The sequence below is a fragment of the Vombatus ursinus genome, unplaced genomic scaffold (genome assembly GCF_900497805.2).
Source record: "Vombatus ursinus unplaced genomic scaffold, bare-nosed wombat genome assembly UNPS02014812.1, whole genome shotgun sequence".
NCBI lineage: Eukaryota > Metazoa > Chordata > Mammalia > Diprotodontia > Vombatidae > Vombatus > Vombatus ursinus.
The window spans coordinates 85,952,818-85,966,080 of NW_020954590.1; the positions used below are offsets into that span (position 1 = coordinate 85,952,818).

The 13,263-nt window shown below is 38.0% G+C and overlaps 1 pseudogene; it reads right to left on the bottom strand.

Annotated features, from left to right (window-relative positions):
* Positions 1-10,394: 10,394 nt before the first annotated feature.
* On the bottom strand, positions 10,395-12,373 carry LOC114054240 (annotated as a pseudogene).
* Positions 12,374-13,263: the final 890 nt, after the last annotated feature.

Sequence of the window (13,263 nt, forward strand, 5' to 3'; positions counted from 1 at the left end):
AGTAAAATTGGGGATAATACCTCCATTACCTACTTCATACTCTTATTATATGGAAAGCACCATAACAGACCTTATATCAGTGAAAATTATTATTACTGTCATTGCTTAAGATTCAAATTACCCACATAAAAGTTAAGCATAGGCACCATTTCAAAAATAGTGCTAATATTTTAAAAATCATGAAGAAAATATTATAGCTGATTTCGCATGGAGCAATAATAACCTAACTAAATATATTTATAAGCCAGAGCAGGAGCTGAAATTCATATAGAGCTTTTTATAGTTACAAGGGGCTTTCATCTTGTGAGCTTATAGTATTTTTTATTGTTATTACCATTCTCAGATGAGGAAACTGAGGTTTAGATTATTTTAGCCAAAAGAGTGAAGAAATTAAGTTACAGCAAACATTGTAACACTTATAAGTTAAGCCATACCCCACATACTTTGAAATATTTTTGAAAATGTGGAGAGATAAGACTTTTGTGAACAACTGAGGTCAATGGAAATAAACTGAGAAGAATTGATAATGGAGCCTTGAAACTAGAAGATATTGGGAGAAGAAATGCACAGAGCTCAGTTAGTCAATTCAGATGTAAAAGAGGCCATAGGAAATATCCAGTTTTCTAAACGCTACTCCTCATTTTACAGAAGAGGAAACTAAGACCAGACAAGTTAAATACCTTACACAAAGCCATGCAGGTTCTAAAAGGAAGGATTTGAACTCTAGGGTTCCTTTTAGGGGCAGCTAGATGGCACAGTGGAAAGACTGCCGGGCTTGAAGTCTTCGGAAGACTCATCTTTCTGAGTTCAAATCTGGCCTCAGACACTAGTTGTGTAACCCTGGACAAGTCACTTCACTCTATTTGCCTCAATTCCTCATCTATAAAATGAGCTGGAGAAGGAAATGAAAACCCCTAAAGGGGTCATAAGGAGTCAGATACAAATGAAAAACAACTCAATAGCAACAACTCACTCTAAATCTAGCAATCTTTCTATAAATCATCCCCCGCCCCCAACCCACTCTACCCCACACACATACTCACACACCACACTGCCAGTTCAATTCAATTGGCAACAGTTCAAAAGGTAAATATTTACTAAGGTCATTCAGGTTGGTTAGAACAGAAAAGAAGAAAAACTGCTACAATTAATACATTTAGTCAGCAGAAAGTAGTAATGCTAAACTATTAATGATGCTATGTTGATGAATGTTGTAAATATGAAAGTTTTAAAAGTACAAACAATTCTCTATTCACTGAAAGGATGCAAAGAATGGTGACCTGAAAATTAGGTGATAGAACCTTTATAAAATAAGCAAACTTTTGAATACATGCTCTTCTGTCTCAGCATTGAATCTGTCGAATACCACCCACATCTAGGGAAAGGAGAATTTACATAATGAAAATGTAGGCATAGTAAACCTTGACTGATAAGAAAAATCAGTTCTCAGAGTTTGGATACGTGCCCACAGAATGAGGGTTATACAGCATTTACTTGGAATAGGATTTACCAAAGTATCAGATACCCCCTGACCCTGAAGGAACCTTGGCCATCAGCTCTATAACATAAAGAGACATTAGCAATTATCTCTTCTCATCTACTCATTTTACAGATGAGGAACCTGAGGCTCAGAGAGTGATGCAACTTCTATGAGTATCACAAGTAACGAGAAAGAGACCCAGGATTCACATCCAGCTCTTCCTAAAAGTTCAGGGCCCTTTCCCAATACTTTGTTGCCTTCCACTTTACCACATTAATCTCTATGTTGGAATAACTGCCCATACCAAGGCTAATACTTAGTAATCCTTGCCTGAGTCTTACATGAACCCATGGCCTTTTATTGAAAGGTAGTTAGGCATAGAGAGAGTTCTTGACTTGGAGTAAGAAAAACTGTTCTTTATATCCCACCCCTGACATTTTCCTCTGACCAGGGTAAGTCATTTAACTTCTCAGACCTTCATAATAAACTTAGAGGGTAGTCATGTGACTCAAGTGAGATAATGACATTCCCAACACCAATGAAACAACAAACGCATAGAAAAATAAGTTAAGAAAAACTTATATATATATATATATATGTAATAATGTATTATAATACTTCAGAATTACAGTAGTATAGTTTACATATTTGATCACGTTATCCTTATAATAACTCCACGAGATAAGTAATATATTATTATTTACATTTTATAAATGAAGAAATCAAAGCTGAGAGAGGTCAAATGTCATGGGATCCTAATCTGATAGGATTTAGAGCTTAAAAGAGACCTCAGGATTATTTGGTCCTTATTTTACAGATGAGGAAACTGAGCTCCAAAAAGTAAAGTGATTTGCCAAATATGAAGCAGCACAAGGACTCTGTACCCACCTGCTCTTATTTTCATTATTTTCATCACTTTCTTTTCCGTGCTTGTTTCTTCTCTGTTATAGATGCTTAGACAATTCACATGCTCCTACCATTCATTTTCAGCATATGGATAATGTGAAGAAATCAAGAGATAAATGGAAAAAATGCTATTAATGAGAACTAGAAAATGTAGAGAAAAGGGTGTAAAGCTAATAAAAGCTTTTGGTCAGAGCATGGTGTTAATGAGATCAGGGTGTTATTTCCACTCCCTATATGGGTCAGTTTTCTTTGCTCTGTTTTCTCTTCACATACTTTACCCTTGAGCCCTGCCGGCAAATGGCAAATGTGTGTCATTGGTCACGAGGGGTTCAAGTGTAGATGGCTCAGCATAAACCATCACCACTGCCAGAGAAACAACCTAGAACACATGCTATGGTTATAGTGGATCAGTAACATCATCCTTTATATGAAAGGAGAATTTATTTTAAAAATCAGGCCATTACTTGAAGAGTTATTAAGATATATTTTTTTTCCTCCAAGGTTTCCTAGGAGCTGAGGAGTGTACAAAAACAATAAATTTTGTGTGTTATTTAAAAATATTAATAAACAGAGGTACAATTGTACACATCAATCCACCCAATATTGAGAAAATTTCTAACAAAAACTTACAAATGTTCAATGTAATTTAAATACTCCAAAAGCAATCTCCATAGTCTTCAAACCTATAGGGGCTCTGGGTGACTTTCAGCACCTCAAGCAGTTTATCTAGGACCACAGATGACTGACAGCTAAATGTAATAAGAAGGTATCAAGCCCCATTTAGGACTTAACCCCAAACCTAGGGCACATATCCCTTCCTTCAGAGAGACAGAACAAGAAAACATATGGTTTCAATTGCATATCAGCGAGGTTAAGAAATGAGGTGAGGAAAATACTGAGGGGGAATAGAGGCACACTCAAGGTCAACCCACTCAAACTAAAGTGGGGTGTGAAGGGTGCTCTTATGCTATTAGCATGAGTCATTGTTTCTTTGAATTCAGATAGTCAATTTTTGATGAGTCTGCCTTTTTTTCTCCTCTTTAGCTTCCTGTCTTAGATTATTGATGCAAAGATCTGTAGCCTGTTACAGCTGAAACAGAGATAGCTTTGCATAGTGGATGACAGCTGCCCTCAGAGCCAAAAAGATTTGAGTTCAGATCCCATCTCTGACATCTACTGGTCATGTGATCCTAGGCTACATACTAAGGTGATGAATTACAGAGAGGGACTGGCTTGCATTGATAGAGTGAGTTTCTTCACCAAGGAGTTTCCTATCCCAATGGAATTACAGGTCCAGTACATATTGTTAGAGCTGGAAGAAATCTCAGGAGAGAAAAATGTAATGTCAGTGCTGTTCTCATTGTTTTACAAAGAACAAAAGGATGGAAGCATCAAACCTAGTTTGAGAGCTTAAGAGGAATCATGGTGCATTACAATTTCATAAAATTAACTAGCACTTAACTCAGAAAAAAAGAAATAAGTAGTGAGGGAGGTTAGGAGGGAGAATTCCACATGTATATACTTAATGACAACTTTATCAGGCAACATCCTATCATATCATCATCATTTTAGAATCTGGAGAGACTTGGAAGTCAACTAATCCAATCCCTTCATTTTACAGATGATGAAACTAAGGCCTCAGTAAGTTTAAGCGATTTATCCAACATCACATAGGTAACGAATAACAACCAAAATGTTAGTGCTGGTTGTCTGACTAAACCACTGCCCCACTCTGCCTTCCAGCTAGATGCCAAAGACTGTTAAAGTTTTTTAGTTGATTTCAACTATTTTGATAACATAAAAGAGATAGTGCTTAAAGCAACCAGAATGTAAATACTCTTTGAAAATTGTTGTTTCTGCTGCTTGTTATATAGAGATTCTGTGACTCTTTTGATTTCAGCAAAGCTTGAATTTCTTTTTTTTTTCCTGGAGGGGTGATTAATTTGCATTGAGTCATTCACATTCTTTCCTTAAATTTCCTGTATAGATTGATGGCATAGGTATGCAATACGGCTAGCTTTGCTTGCATATCTTCTCTATGGTCATGGAACAAACGAAAGTTAGCATGCCCTTTTGACAGGAAGTATGAGCTTGGCTATATTATAAGTAGTACATTTCTTTTTAAAAATTCCATGGTATACTAGAAACAACATGGGACTATAAGACCAGGGCTCATGTCACAGATTTTCTTATACTTTGGACCATTGGCAAGCATCTAAGTCTTTGAATCTCAGTTTCTTCACCTATAAATTGTGGATAAAAATACTCTCATTACCTGCCTCATGGGGTTTTTTGTAAAGAAAACTCCTCTAGGCCATAGAACACTGACAAGCCTGGACCAAGGCAAAATAGTAGTAGTGGTGGTAGTGGTGGTGGTGGTGGTGGTGGTGGTGGTGGTGGTAGTAGTAGTATAAGCCATAGTAAGTGAATTTTAAAATACAGTCCAAAATTTTCATCATGTTGGAAAGATCACCATCACAGAATTTAGGAAATCACATATGTGTTGATATAAATTAAGCATAGTATTTGTAATTAACATTCAGACTTCAATATATCAATACATTATGAAAAGTATTAAGCTTCACAAAATGAAACAAAAAATAATGCAACCATTTCATTCCCACCCTCCACCCACCCATTTCTCTTATCCTGGCCTCAGCTGTAAGTCTCAGTTGCCCTAGCCTGTACCTCTGTGTATAACCCTCTGACGTCTGACAACGTGACTATTTTCAATTTGTCAATCAGGGGTGGGGAACCTGCGGCCTCGAAGCTTCATCTGGTCTTCTAGGCCACAAGTGTGGCTTTTTGACTCAATCCAAACTTCCCAGAGCAAATAAAAAGATTTGTTCTGTAAAACTTGGTCTCAGTCAAAAGGCTGCACCTCAGGACCAATAAGGCCACGTGGGTCCTCATCTCTGGCAGACATTTCCCTCTTACTTCTCACCATGCGGAGGATCTGATCTTGTTTATGCAGAGGTAGTAAGCCACAAAAACATTAATCACATATATTAAGAATGCTGGAGGTAGTGCCCTGGCAAAAATGTGAAATGCAAGAAAAGGAAAAACAAAATGAGGAAAAGAAATGCTAGCTCTTGCTCCAGACCTACATATCTTTAATTGCAGGGGGTAGGGAAAGAGATTAAGGTAAAATGGTCTATCTGATGAACATTAGATGGCAAAGGGACTTGATAAATATTTAAATATATTTGTTCATGATAAGAGAAAACAAAAAGCAAAGGAATAAGGAGCATTACAAAGGCACAAGAGTTTACCTTAAATAACCAAAAACAATGGCTAAACATTCAAAATTATTTTTGTATTTTTCTTCACTGGTGAAAATGCCTTAGTGACCTCTCCAGTTCAATTTCAGATTCATTTGTAATGTTGCTGTGGTGACCTGACTTGTTAAGAAGTTGTATAATCTGACAGGGTATATTCACTAAGAGATGATCATAAAAGCTTGAAGTCTCTTCCGATTACCAAACCACTGCCTCCATATGAGACAATTTATGATCTATTCCTTTAAAAGGACAGTGCTTTTTAAGCATGCCTTGGTAAAGTTATACCGCATTAAACTGACACTTTATGCTTGACACTATATCTATTAGGGGCAGAAGCTTGTTTGGAAAAATATTAGAACCACCCAGAACTTTCAAATAAAACTTGAATAAGGCCTTTTAAAATATTCTTTTTGAAATGAGAAACATTTAACTCAAGTCCCACACGGACATTTTTATCTCTCTTACTTACACCCTTTTCATCTGTGACTCAGAATCCTATCTAACTTCATGGCACCAAGTTGGGAGTGATGTCTTTTTACTTTGGCAGGGTCAATTCTCAATTCAAATTGCCAAAGCAGAATGGGGTTAGGGTTGGGGTTGGTGGTAATTGAATTAAGGAAGGAAATTAAGATGTGTAGTGCAATAACAACAACAATTCTGATAATAACAGAGAGGGGGACAAAAGGAACAACCATTTATCAAGCTCCTACTGTGCCAGACATTGTGCTAAGCCCTTTACACATATCTCATTTGATAGTTACAACAAATCTATGAGACAGGTGTTAATATTATCCCTATTCTACAGTTGAGGAAACTGAGGCAAAGGGAGAATTTGAATTTAAGTCTTCTTTACTCCAGACTCACCACTTTATTCAATGGACCCCTAACAACCACAAAACATTTTCCTTACAACTAACCCATGAGGTAGGCAGTTCTAGTTGAAGAAAGACTGGCAATGATCAAGACGAACCACAACTAGAATTGAAAAGCAGTCTGATGCTAAAATTTGCCTAATAGAATATTCAGTAAAATGATCTCATGCTTGATCCAGTCTTCGGGACTCTAAGGTTAAGAGAAATATATAGAATGTAACACCTTTAAACCTTAGCTGTGGAACTACATCTTCAACCTATACCCTACCCTCTGCACTAGGATCTGAACCCAGAACATAGAAACACAGTTTAAGAAAGAACACACACACACACACACACACACATACACACACACTGAACAAATATTCTAAATGAATGTTAAGCATGGTCAATCCTCAAAATCCTCAAAACTCCAAAATATTCTGCCTGTTCTGTAATCTTCAACCCCTATGACCACCACTTTTACTAATGTATGCTCATTTCTTTTTCTATCTGCCACTCAATTAGTTGTTCCCTCCATTATGTCCCATGTAACTCCTATTACAGGCAATCTCCCTTATTCCCAGTTTTTCTCTTGAGAATTCTTCACCTTAACTGACACCTACCTTTGCCCACAAAATTCCATTCTCTTCCAAAACATTTTCCAATGGATTTCAGTAATTCTGACTAAGGATAAAGACACATTCCTTTCTTCCCACTACCATTCCCAGATTACTATCTCACCACCATCACTTCATTTCTCCTGTTTAAAAGTATATACTATTCAACTGTACTACATTCTCCCCTCCTTATATAATTTACCTTGCTCTAGGATGTTATCCCATTTACCTCAGTTTGAATAATGTCCTTATAATTTCCTTCTTCACTCCATTCAGCCCTTAGCACAATGCCCAGAGGATAGTAGGCTCGTAATGCTAATTGACTGACTGTCATCTCGCCCATGACTTAACTATGTTGCTGACCAAACTAACACTCTGGCTTCACTCATTTATCTTCTCAAATATAATAATATTTATCCCCACTCTCTTAGTAACCCATAGCTAGGACTTCATTATTTCTTGGAACTATTGCACCTTGACAATCACAAACTCTTATTTTCTCTGCTATGACTACAATTTTCTGTACCTTCTACCCCATGTACTTCACAAGGGTCCATATTCATACTGATCCAGACTTTTCCTCTCATCCTTAATTTGCTTGCCACCTTCCAAATTCTCCACCTTCAGGTTTCACTAGCTTTCCTACTCACCTGGATCCACTGGTCAACAAAATTAAACTTGCTCTTACTTACATCTTCTGACTCTTTGACCTTTTGCTATGCCAAACTTGTCAATCATTATGTTTTTATTTGCTCCACCCTCAGCTTTTTCTAATGCCTCTTTTAAACTGCTGACCATCTCTTGAAAATATCTTAAGTGAGTTCCCTAAAATTCTCAACTTGGTCTTTACTGCTGCTTTCCTATTTTTATATCACTGAATTTCCTAATGATTCTTTTGAACTTTTGTGAACTCCTCTTCACTTGCTCTGTCCTCCTCTTATGTCTCTAAGGAAGAAACAATCATTTTCCTTTTTCAATGTTCTTCTCAATTCTTATGGGACACAACATTTTCACCATTCCTTCAGCATTATTCTATCAGTTGTCCTTTCTGTTACATCTTCAGTCTCTGTTTTCACTGCTTCCTATTTTCCTGCCTAGATATGTGTTAATATTCCTCTATTTTAAAGAATAACAACACCAGCAAATATCCCTGCAATTCCAATAACTCTTCTGTCCCACTTCATTGATTCTTTCTTTCTCCTTTCTCTCATCACCAAAATCCTTAGAAGAGAAATCTCTACTTGCTACCTCTGCTTTCTCACTTCATCCTCCATTTCTTAACTTGTTGGCTTCTGCTTCCAGTGTTCTGCTTTGAATGTTATGAAAAAAAGTCAACAATGACTTCTTAATTGTCAAATCCATTCTTCTTCTCAGCTTTCATTGCCCCTGAACTCTTTGTAGCTTTCCATTTTGTAGGCTCCTTTTACTTTACAAAATTTTCTCTTATTTTGGTTTCCATGACACATTTTCATTAATGTCTTTCTTCCTCTCTCAGTTTTTCTTCTCTGTTTCTTCATTCTCCTTCACTTTCATGGTGTGGACATTCTGTAAGGTGATGTACTTTCAAAGTAAATGTACCATCTACTTTGTCTATATCATTATCTTCTGTAGCTTCAACTTTGGGGAGAAAGAATTGTTGTCTACCTCGTTTCATTAGCAGAATGAATTTCTCTCTTTTTTTGAAATGCAGAAATATTTATTTTGGTTTCGTTTGGGTTTTTTTTTTTTTGGAAATTCTGTTTTGGTTTATAAAACAGAGAAATAGCCAACACTGAAAGCAAACATCCAAAACTCCAGAGTGACAAATTACTGACTTAGATATTTGTGCAATTAAGAGCACGCATTATGAAGTTAGGCTATCAAATGGTGTTATTACAGTGACATCTCTTTAGGCAAACCTTATTGTGCTTGAATATTACATATAATCCCATGTATCCAAACAACAGAATCACTTTAAATGACAACTTAATTCATTAAAATGTGGCCAAGACCTGTAATAATTGAAATGTTGCCAATTTCCCCAATTAGAATAAAAGCCCCTTAGGAGTTACTCCTAGGAAAAATTGGGGTTTTTTTGGCCCCAGATTTACACTCGCCCCCCCCCCAATTAGTTAGCATTTATTCTGGCTTGTTGAATACATTTTATAGAAATCATGAGTAGACTTCTGAGATGGGCCCATTCCTTTCAATTACTACCCTTCATTTCAACAAAAAAGTATTCAAGTGTACCCATTCCCTCTATCCTTTGAAGTGATATGTTTGGTACAAGACAGTTTATTCTGGGAAACAAAAATAAAAGCATTAATCACGGCATGATATTCCGATATGAAAACTACATTAAAAAACCTGTTGGCCGTCATACAGAAAGAGTGGCTAGTGCAGTGTAGAGATAAGGTGTACAGTTGTCAGGTCATCCCAGCTGAGCCTTGTTGATCCTGCCATTGATGGTGTGTGTATCCTTGAAATTCTTGTCTTCATGGTCGAGTCTAAGGCAGATTTGTTACTGGAAGGAGGGATGGGAAGGAGAGAGATCTGGAAAGCACTCTGTTGGTGGCCTTTTGCTTTGCATTCAAGTCCACACTCTGTAGTACATTCATATGTGACCCCAAATCTGCTTAGTTGTATTTGTCCTGATTTACAGTGAACCATAAACTTAAAACAGTAAAGTTCAGTCCTTTCTTTCTTTTATGGGTTGGGGTGACCCTGGGGGTAGGGCACAAGGGAGAGAAAGTTTCACAATCTTCATTCAAAGAAGGGTGAGGAAAAGGGGCTTAAATAATATTTGGATGAATTATGGCATACCCCACTGCTGTGTGTGTGTTTGTCATTTTTTAAAGGATTCTTTCCCTCTAGTGTACCATGTACCCTTTGGAGTAGACAACTGCAGAGAACGTATCAAACATCCGACCTTTCAGAAACAGGGAAGCCCTAATACCTTGGTTAGGATCAGGAGAAAAGAGTCAACACCCACCTTTTGGTCTGATGAAGTCCCAAATAACTTATCAGATATACAGTTGCCCTGTAAAATTTAAGGCTTGTTTTGGAAATTGTGTATCACCACAAAATGGTCAGCAACACAAGGTGACAGCAAGGCAGTGTTCTGTTTCCTTCAAAATTCCTATGCCAACAACCCTGTCCAAACAAGCCTCTTTACCTATGTTTGCTGTAGTCAAAATTACCAATATTGAGGCCAACTTTAGAAGTAGATCTTTTGGAGGTGTGCAGTTTTGTTTTGTCCAAGCTATCTTCCTCAAGATTAAATCTTAATGGTAAAATAGAGTTCATCAATCTGTGACCTGAAACATTTCTGGAGCTCTGGTCCCTTTGTTTTCAATGTTGGGGGCAGAAGGCCATTCTCCACACTAAATAACTCCAAGTGGAGAGCAATGCCTTTGACCTGCTCAAAAGCCTTCAGACCAGCCTCTTTCCTGAGCCTCACCACGTCTTCAAGGTTTGCTTTTTTAACATCCTTATTTTTGCACAAGTCTGTATGGGATCCACTGAAGCCCTTCTTTTTGGCCCAGGGAGCCAGTGTCTCCACATCTGGTACCTCTATAGCTATGAGGAATGCCTGTAAGCTTTCCCCATGTACAAACACCTGAGCAACAAAGCTCACTTTGCTGATAGATATTTTCAGTTTTTTTCAAGTGCTATATATTCACCTTGTGCCAGTTTGAGTATATGTTTTTTTTCCTGCCAATGATCTTCAAGGTACCATTTGGTAACCATTTCCCAATATCTCCTGTGTGCAGCCAGCCATCTTTACCCAGAACTTCTGCTGTTTTTGCTGGGTCCTTCAAATAGCCCCTAAATACATTTGACCTCTTCACACATATCTCACCTTCTCCCTTGGCAGCCAAGTAATTAAATTCTTCCACACTGACAAGCTTTATAAGACTGCAAGGCATTGGAGCACCAATGTGGCCAGCTGTCCAGTCTCCTGGCACCGTCAAGGAATATCCAGCTGTGCATTCTGTTTGTCCATAGCCTTAATAGAACTGACATCCAGGTGCTGCTCTCAGAAAAGTCAGAACATTTGCTGATACAGGAGCCACTCCAGTGATCATTAACATTACTTTCCCTCCAAGACCTGCCTGAATTTTTGTGGAAAATAATTTTGTCCCATAGGTTGTTGTTTCTAATTATGCCACTTTGGAGTTCTGCCTCTTTCCTCTTGGAAGCAAAGTGCAGGATCCACCATTTCATCGTTGTGCTGGCCTGTCCAAAAATTCTGTCAAATATCCAGTTCAGCAGTCTTGGAACCACAGGGAAGATGGTAGGCTGCAGCATCTTGAGGTCATCCATAAGTAACCGGATATCTCCTTGGAAGAATCCAATTTTAGCTCCATGACAGAGAATTACACACAGCATTAATTGCTCATTCATGTGAGTGAATGGTAAATATGAAATGTGTGAGTCACTAGAGTTCAAATGAAGTGTTTTCTTTGGCTTCCTCCTGTTAGCTCTTCCCAGGTCCTCCAACACTTTCATGCTCATTATTTCCACCGCACATTTCTTGCCTTGTTCCACGAGATCACTGTCAAAGGGATCCAAAATGACTATAGTTTTAAGACCTGGGGTTAGCTTGTTTTCTACAGATTCTAACATGAGGTTGACTTTCTCTGGCTTATCAACAAAAACCGAAGACAGTTCAACTTTGTTAATTATGTATTTGATCGCTTCATTTCCAAGGGTGTCATAAAGAGGGACCACCACCATTGAGTATGCATAACAACCTTGTTCAATAATCACCCACTCGGGCCTATTTTGAGCAAAGATGCCAAAATATTGATCTGGCGATGCCTTGTAACCCTTCTGGAGCGGTGCTGAGCCCACACACTCGGCCTTCTCTGCAACCTTTTTATATGAGATCAATTCATATGGTTGATCAGGTTTCTGAGAGCCTAAACAAGGGCCATTATTTGACACCTGTATACCCCTCTGGAAGACTTCATACAGTGTTGTTACATCATTGTAGAAAAACAACAATGGCTCATCACTGTCAAGCATCGTGGATCTCCTTGCACCGTCAGTCCCCTCCACTTCCACCGACTGCATGGAGAGGTCACACGGTGGTTTCAGAGTTTTGGGTCTCGTAACATACCAGAAAGTCACGAGTGCAGCAAAAGCTCTGAAGTCCATTAACGTGTTTATTGGGAGAGTGTGCATATATTGTTGGAAGTCCCCAAACTCTGGCATTTGAAAGTATCAAAATAACTCATGTGCCTACATCATCCCATTGTGATTGTCCCTTAGGCCAGAAGTCCCAGCTGGTGAAGAGCTTGGTATTAGGCAGTTTTTCCTGGTGCAGGGAACCATATGATGAGGTCTAGAGGCTAGGGGTCCTGGAATCCTAAAATCATGACACACAGGTCCTGCCCAAAAGAATTCAACCCAAGCCTTCTTTCAGATAAAAATAAGGTTTTTTGAAAATTTGCCATATTAGCCAGACTCTTAAGGAATCTGAGCATCTGTGGGCTATTGGCTAGATTGTGAAAATCTGAGCAGCGGCTAGATTATAAGAATCATAGCAGTGGCTAAATTTTAGGAATCCCAGCCCAGAATGAATTCTTTTAATGGAAACTCCCTACAGCAAGAAGATCAGCAACTTACATGTAAGTAGTTGCCTGAAAAACTGAGAAGTATAATGATTTGCTTAGAGTCACAGACCTAATATCAATCTGAGGTAGGACCTTAACTTAGATCTTCCAAATATCTACTACACTTGTACTGCCTCTTCTGTTACCTTTCGAACATCACCTTCAAGTGAATGACTCACAAATTTAGCTATCTAATATAATCTCTCTATTGAGCTACAGCTCTACATTTCCAATTGCAGGTTAAATATTTCCAACAAAATGTACCACTGTCATGTTAGACTCAACAAATTTAAAACCAAACTCAACATCTAATTCCTAAAAGTAACATTTCTCCTGATTGCCCAGTTTCTGTCAGTGTTTCTTCCAGGTGTGAAAGCACAGTCATCTTTGAAAATAATTTCCTTCTTCTTCCCCATGTTCAATTAGTTACAAAGTCCTGTCAATTCTTCCTTTGAAATTTCTTCAGTATGTGTCTCTTCTGGACTACTATAATTTTCTAAGTGATTACTCTACCTTGCCTTTATT